The following is an 8,113-nucleotide window of genomic DNA, read 5'->3' on the forward strand; positions in this document are numbered from 1 at the left end:
GAATCTAGAGCTGTGTATCGTAGTGCTACAGCCAAATGTTCAGTGCTGTGGACAAAGGCCAGACGCTCCACAGTCGCATCAGAGTGCCTGGAAGAGGTCAGTGATAGGAAGTTGATTGTCCCCACAGTAACACGGTGGAACTCATTCTATAACGCCTATGCTCGGATCACAGAAATGCCCCTGACTGACATCAATAGCCTATGCACACAGCTTCAGATTAAATGTATGAACGACAGGGAATACCAGTTTCTCAAGGAATGTTGTGCCATTATGAAGCCTTTCACAGTCGCACTGGACATCCTACAGGGTGAGGACACTTGTTTTTATGGAACGCTTCAACCAACGCTAGAAGTTCTGATGGCCAAAACCTTAGTAATGAAAAATGGCCTATCACAAATGACCACTGGGCTGCCTGAGGTTATTGTGGGAGCAATCAAAACTCGATTTGCCACCACAATTGATTCCAAGGATGCACTTCTGGCTGCTGTCTCCCTGCCAAAGTTCAAGCTGCGCTGGGTAAAAGAAGAAGCCAGAAGAGACCACATCAAGTTCCTCCTCACAACGGAGTGCCGCTCCCTAACAACAGAAGAGCCTACAGCCCTGATGCCCGATGCCCCTCAACCTGCTGCTACCAGCGAGGATGACTTTTTTTCCTTTGATGTACAGCCCAATGCCACGGCTGATGTGCCCATGTCAGTGGAAACAGAGGTAAGTAGGCTATGGAAAGGTCCAGGCCATAAGTGCCTTTATAGTTCAGTTAATTTTACCAGCCTTCTTTGGCTGTATGCTACCTCTGTTGTATAGGCTATTTGGCTGTAACAGGTTTCCTGTTTAGCCTTCATTTTTTATTTTCAATTTTCTTATGTGTGTTTGATTTATTTTTAGTATTCTTGAAAAATGTGGTCATCAGCTAGAGTTCTAGCTCTAAGTTATTTAAATTTTACCAGCCTTTGTTTGGTAGCCTATGTATTAGCCATTTCTTGGCAAATTGGCCTTTGTTTTATTGATAAGCAGTTGATAAGCAACTCAAAAGTAGTGTAACGCATTACAATTCAGAGACAGAAATATTGTAATGTAACTAATTACTTTTAAATGACAGTAACTACTAATATATAATGTGTTACATTTTGGAAGTAACTTGCCTAACACTGCCCAGCAATCATCACAGCATATTTGGATATGACGAAAATATCAAATGAAATATTAAATTATTCATTTAATGGAATTGTTTTATATAGTCTGTTTATAGTTTATGTAGAATAAGAACATCATTTTGTTCTAGACTGTGACTGACTATAACACTCAAAAGAAAACCATGATGGAGATCGGTCTGCCTCTTCAAGTCACTATATAGCGAATGGCACCATTGAATTGTTAACATGTGCTTCTCTGGACTCAAATGTATCTCTGACAAAACGGTTTAATTAACATTCATGAAGTCAGAATCTAGAGGGGGTCCACTCCTCTTCCTCCTCCAGGTTCTTCAAACTGGTTTGTGTATGTTTAGTGTTTTCCTCACACCAACAGCTCTCTGCACTCATTCTTATGATGCATTCATCACTGATCTACCTGACAGTGTTTTTTAACTTTACAGTTTTGTTAAATGTATCACTCTCTTCATGTCCCCTATTTTTTTTTAAAGCAGGATCTGCCGTCATCTCCTGTTGTGTGTTTTTACTCCACTAGATGTCACAGTGGTTGAAGCAGCCGTGAGGTTAGCGCGTCACCATGATATTCCTGCACTTACTCTGACTAACCAAAGGGTGGTGCTCTTTCTCCTTAATGAGTCCTGTCAGCATCAGCAGCAAACACAGACATCTTCCATCTGATCAAGAATTCGTTTTCAATTTGAGTTTCTCTGAAGTCTGCATTCTGTCAAATAAAAAAATGAAGTTTATTTGTGACTTTATGCCTCTGGACTCTCTTCTGTTACACCTCTATCTCAGTGGAAAACTTCTTGCAGACTCAGCGAGAATTGAAATCCAGCAGAGAGAGGGAGAGGAGTCGATGAGTTCATACAGCAGCAGATATGTTTCTGTTCTCAGAGGTTATCAGGACTTATAAAACAATAGATGATCAAACACAGCAGACGAGCTCTGTGGGTTTCCTCTTTGCAGCCTCCTCCTCACCGTTATCTGAGGTTTTTCATATTAATAACACAACGACCGTTACAACCTTTGAATGTGGTTTAATAATTGTTCCAGGAACTTTAGTTTGTGCTGAAAACTTTCTCATGTCTAATCGTTGGTATTAATCTGTGAGAGAAAAACTGTTTATATAATGAACTCGGAAACTGAGACACTGATAATGTGAAACTTCTCTAATAAGCTCTGATACTTTTCAAAAATAAGATCACATTTAATCTTTAATGGAGTGAGCTGTTGGTGTAAAAATAAACAGAAGAGAAGGAGGTAGGAGGAGGGGAAAAAAAGAGAAGAATGACATTAAAAATAAGAAATCTTAACAATAATAATAAAAAAATGTATATCCACTTTAAAATATTTAGCTGATAAATACTGAAACCTGATGTAAGTCAGGAATTCTCATTTCCAAGATGTTTAAAAGGAACGATAACAGCAGACAGTATTGTCCTGTCTACAAAGTAAAAGGAGCCGTTCATTTAAAAGAAAACCCAAAATGTTTTTGTTTTTTTTAAAGTACATTTTCTAGAAACACAACTGGTTTATTGTGTGAGATTATAAAGGCACTAATGTCCACCATAAGAAAAGCATACGATGCTACTGTTCGGATCAGGCCTGCAGTCACTGACCTCTATAATCACATTTAAAATCTAAAGAGATATTCTGAGTTTTATAGTGAATTTACTTTATAATCTCAAGAACTCTGAGTTTGTCTTTGGAAATGTTCCCTTTTCTGTTTTTGGTTTGTTTTAGAATGGCTCTGATACGCCGTCGTACTTTTCTGCTGTCATGTGTGAAGCTCTTTGTTCTCCTTGTTTGAAAAGAGCTACACGAATAGAGTCATAATTATATTTTTGTATTATGCACACGAGGTACCCTCCTTTTTTTGCCTTACTTTGCATTGCATTAGAATCATTCATCTTACATCTAAATGTAAACTGAAGCCATCGCTGTCACTTTTTGACACCCAATAAAACTCATTGAAATGCGATGAAATGAAGAAGGTCGGAGTCGAACCCAGGCCACCGGCCTCGAGGGAAATTGCCCTTTACATGGTTCTTAACCACTGGACTACGCAGCAGCATGCACTGAAAACTAATAAAGTATAAAGTCGGGCTCAGAAGGTAAAGAGAAGTCTTTGTTCAGGATTCATTTTAAATCAAAACATTGTGTTGTTAATTATAGAAACGACACAACAATGTATATTATTTTTTTATAATTTTATTATTTTTATTGCATTTACTTTACAAAAAAATAAAAAATTTATAGGCGCACTGTGAACTAGCTAAAATATAAAATCACTATATTTTAAATACATGAGATCTTTAGTAACTTCCGCCTAAATTTGTGATTCTGTATTGAGTTGTTAAAAAACAAAACAAAAATATTTGAAATCCTCCATAAACGAGAAAATAAAATAAGAAATGCACACAGCATGTTTTGTGTATCTTTCAGCTTCAGCTCTCCACCGATGAAGCTGCTATGTCATGTTTTGTTTCTACATGTAAACAAGAGTATCATCAGCGTAGAGCGCTACATAAAACACTGACACCACTGTTTAAAAGGGTCAACAGTGAACCTGCAGACAAATCAACACACTGAATTTTTACAAGTTTACTTCTCTTTGTGAGCTTTTTGTTCCTGGTCAATGTGTGTGCTTGTATTCATATCTTCTTGTACATTTTATTCTCTGTGGTGTGTGAAACTATAAAGAGAGCTTGTTACGAGAGACTGAGGGCCTGATTAATTAAGAAAGCATCTTAGCCGCTAATAGCTCTAAACATTGCGCATCATTTGCTAAAGTATTATACAAAACAATAACATTTACTGTATATAATATAGGATTTGTTTTACACTGCTGCAAAATGTTGTTTGATCATACTTGCATATATATAGTCATGATTGACATTTTTAAATTCATCTAAGTGATAAAGGAGATACATTTATGAGATGTTCCTGAGGACGGTCAGCAGGAAGAGTCCACAGCAGTACACCAGACTCTTCACTGTCAGCACTGTGTAGAGCAGCAAGAGCAGCTTCACCTTGTATGGAGACGGGACAGAGGGATCCGCTGCAGGTGATGGAACAGAAAAAGAATAAAATCATCAACGTCAGTCCTCTGTTTTTCTTTCTTTTAACAGAGTCACTAAATGAAGATGAATCTACGCTGCATAAAGTCACCAAAACCTTCATTACCTGTATCTATCAGAGCCTCCACTGTTCCCCCCTCGTGCTGCACGTAGCAGCTGTATTCATAGCTGAACTTTGTCTGATAGATCTGTAAGACGGAGGCAGTACATCCAGACTCTCTGAGCTCCAGCTGCTGTCCGTCAGCAGAGGGCAGCTCCTCTAAACATCCGCTCTCCGTTTGTCGTCTCCAGGAGATTCTGACCACAGGAGGAAACATGGCTGAGGCCAAACACAGCAGGGAGCTCTTCTCCTCCAGCCGGCCTCTGGATGCTGCCGGGTACACGCTCACCACGGGCTTCACCACCTGCTCCTCGTCTTTGAAAGAGAAACAAGTAACACACACAGAGTCAGCAGCATTAACGGCATTCAGTCTGATCCTAAACCTACATGAACTCTGGTCTCTAAAACACTCATGACTACAGCTCAGTAAAAATTAAGACACATTAATCATATCATCTCTATTATGGTAAATACATGAATCTGTTTATTATAATTGCAGGTGTTGTCACAATAACATTTTAAAGTTTAAAACATTTAAGTGAAATTAAATCCATGAAAATAAAAACAAAGTAGGATTTTAGCAGCAATAGAATACCATTTTATACTTTGTTATATTTTGTATTTATACATTAAATTATATTTTATCATGCTGTTTATAATTTCATTAAAATATATTTACAACTCTTATCTTTATCGGGGTTTGCATATAATCATGAATTACAAATTAACCTTCAAGAAAACTCTTTAATTATTTTGAATAAATTAAAAACTAAATATGTATGAATATATTTAAAACCATGTTGTTTTCTCTAATTAATACAGATAAATAAAATCCATACAATAGTTATTTCAGAGTGTTTGTTATTTATTAAATATTCAGTGTTATGTTTTGAAATGTCAAATAAGGTCAAACTTGATTTACAAACTAAAGACAAAGGTTTCATAAATCCCCGAGAAGACATTTAAAGAGACGTATGATAACGTGCGATATCAGACAACATATAGTTCAAATGATTGTCTCTGAAAAACTGTTTTTCATTCTGTATTAAATATATATAATGATATAAATGTGAATCATTTGAGCAAGTTTATTTGTAGATTCACACAGAGAAGAAGTCAACGTGTGATAACAAAGAGTGGGCTCTAGACCTGCTCTTTTTAAAGTGTCTTCAGATAACATTTGTTAGAAATCAGAGCCATACAAAGAAAGATTGATGAGTTGATTCACACAGTTCAAAACAGAGCACTAACAACATGTTCAAGTTTGAGCCCAACAATCATTGGTTTGACTATTTGATCCTTTTTAAAGCGTTTCATTCAAACAAAGTCTTTTTCTTCTAATGTGGCTTTCTAAGTCGTTAAAGATCAGAAACTCTTTGGAGTCGCCTCGTCAGTCGCACTTCTTGTCCTTAAACCTTGTTAGTTATTTTTAATGAACCTCTTATTGAGCCTCCAACTCTTTAAAGTGTACATTTAATATGGCCTTGAACCCTGATTACATTTAAAATATCATTTAAATATCTGTTTGAAGACACCATCAAATCAAATATAATTATTGTGAGCTTTATTTTACAGGTTTTTATTTCAGGATCATTCAAATGTTCTTTAAGATAAAGATAAGATAAGATATACTTTATTCATCCCAGCAGGGAAATTTAGGTGTTCCAGCAGCCAGCATACATACAAATACACAACACAACACATATATACATACATATCCCACTCATACAAAAGAAACATGAGCCCACAATACAGTTTGATATATGATATATGCAACTCAGGCTAAAGTTTAAAAGTTTAAATGTCTTCTGTCCTTACTTAAAGGGGAGTCGTTATAAAGTGCAAAATTTATCGTTTTATTGTCGTTATAAATTTACGACATATGAAACAGAATAACAGAATAACTTTAACCTTATTTAACTTTATATATGTGTTGAGATTTGAACATCTTAGAGGTAACATCTTTTCATGTCTCAATAGCTGCACGCCTTAAAAAAAATCTCCATTTATTCTAAAACTTTAATATTTAATGACTCAAACAGCAAAAAGTAATTAAAGTCACATTTCAGACGACTGAAGGAAATCAAAGTTTATTCTTACCTGAAACAAAGAGTCTAGTTCCAGAGCCAAAGATCAAATCCTCCACAGTGAAAAGACGTGATACAAAAACCTGTCTGCTGGTGAACTACACAAATCATGAACCAGGATCAAACCTCAAACACATTTCTACTTCAGCGTCTCTTCCTCTTTTTCTTCCTCTCAGAATGTTTCTCCTTTAACGGTGATGTGTGTTGTTTCATTTGTTAAGTCCACAATGTTTGAACTGGAGCTGAAGGATGGATGAATGGACTGGTTTGAAGTGTGGTACAGACCTTCTTGGTCCCCTGAGGAGGAAATAAATGAATTCACTTTGTTGATCGAGCACTGGGGATGAACTGAGCTCTCTGTTCTTTTGCTAGTTTCCTTTATGATCTCATGATAGAAAGCTGTGTTCTCACTTCACTTTGCCATCGAGCACACTGATATTAATACAGACTGTCCAGTGTTTATTACCCAGGTAGGTCAAAATGTAGTTATTTGATCCAGCAGAGTTTTTTCTTATCTCACCACAGCAGAATATTGTTCATTTAGAGACGCTGTAATAGAGATGATGCTGGACCTATAGCTCAGATCAGCAGAATTATGCTTGATTCCTCACATACATTTTCTGAAACACATCATTTTCTGAGACCAGGGGCGTCACTAGGTTTTAAGGACAGGGGAGGCTTAGCCCCCAAGAGATGCATAGGATGTGAGCGAACGTAGCGCGCGAGCACAAATTTTCACAAACAGCTAACAAAGACTGAGAAATTATTTATTATTATTATTTCAGTCTGTTTTTTGAATACAGTACAAGAACAAACACAGGTTTGCACAGTAACAGTATGTTTACAGCATTAACAATAAAAGTAAGCCAAGTACACCATTTTTAAATAACATGGCTACAACTGCGAGTTACTTAGTGGGTGGAAGCATCAAAGAATGCCGTCTGTTTTTAAGGGTGGCAAATCGGTCTATCACTCTGTTGTGACTCATGCTGAAGCGTGTCTGTTTCAATTGACATGACTGCAAGACTGTTAAGTCTTTTCTGACCCATTGTTTGATGCAGCCAGGAGTGCAGCAGATGCAGTGCACTAAAGGACCTTTCACATGAGCAGCTGCTTACAGGCACTGTTAGGGAAACTTGTATGGTTGCCTTCAGAGAGGGAAACATGTCTGAATCAAGGAGGTTGTGCACAGACAACATATCTTTGGGTGAACATCCAGCCTCTGTTTTCCGGGCAAGAAAGTTTCTGGCCACCAGAACCTCCTCTGTTTTCAGGTCAATGCTGTAGTGTTTTGCAAGTTCATTCAAGTGTGATTCACTCAAGAAGTTCTCACATTTAGGACTGCATGCCTGGATGCCTTTTAGTAGCCCTGCATCTACACTGCAAAATCTTTGCTCAAGCTCGCCAACCATCCTCTCCACACAAGGGAAAAGTAACTCTCTTCTCAATGTGTCTGAGTTGTTCAATTCAGTGCGTGAACCTGCAGTTGCCTCCAGCACAAAATCCTCCATTTTCCTCTGTTTATTCCTTGTCTTGGCACCTGGTTCAGGGATACTGTGGGTGTGGCACAGGGCTTTGGTTCTCTCATACAGCTCTGTGGCAAATGCATCTGTGTGTGTGTCACACACTGCTTGTTTGCAGATCAAAGCCTCTACCAGGTCTAAAGTCTCTTTCTGAAGGAGCTTGTGGAGTCCT

At 37.6% G+C, this 8,113-nt stretch overlaps 1 long non-coding RNA gene across 1 annotated transcript; it reads right to left on the reverse strand.

Annotated features, from left to right (window-relative positions):
• Positions 1–3,350: 3,350 nt before the first annotated feature.
• On the reverse strand, positions 3,351–6,717 carry LOC109979070 (uncharacterized). Its single transcript, XR_010666372.1, has 3 exons — positions 6,432–6,717; positions 4,338–4,646; positions 3,351–4,212 (listed from the first exon to the last, which is right to left on the reverse strand). It is a non-coding gene; the product is annotated as an uncharacterized lncRNA (long non-coding RNA).
• Between the last annotated feature and the right edge of the window lie 1,396 nt (positions 6,718–8,113).

This window comes from Labrus bergylta, chromosome 4 (assembly GCF_963930695.1).
Source record: "Labrus bergylta chromosome 4, fLabBer1.1, whole genome shotgun sequence".
Lineage (NCBI taxonomy): Eukaryota > Metazoa > Chordata > Actinopteri > Labriformes > Labridae > Labrus > Labrus bergylta.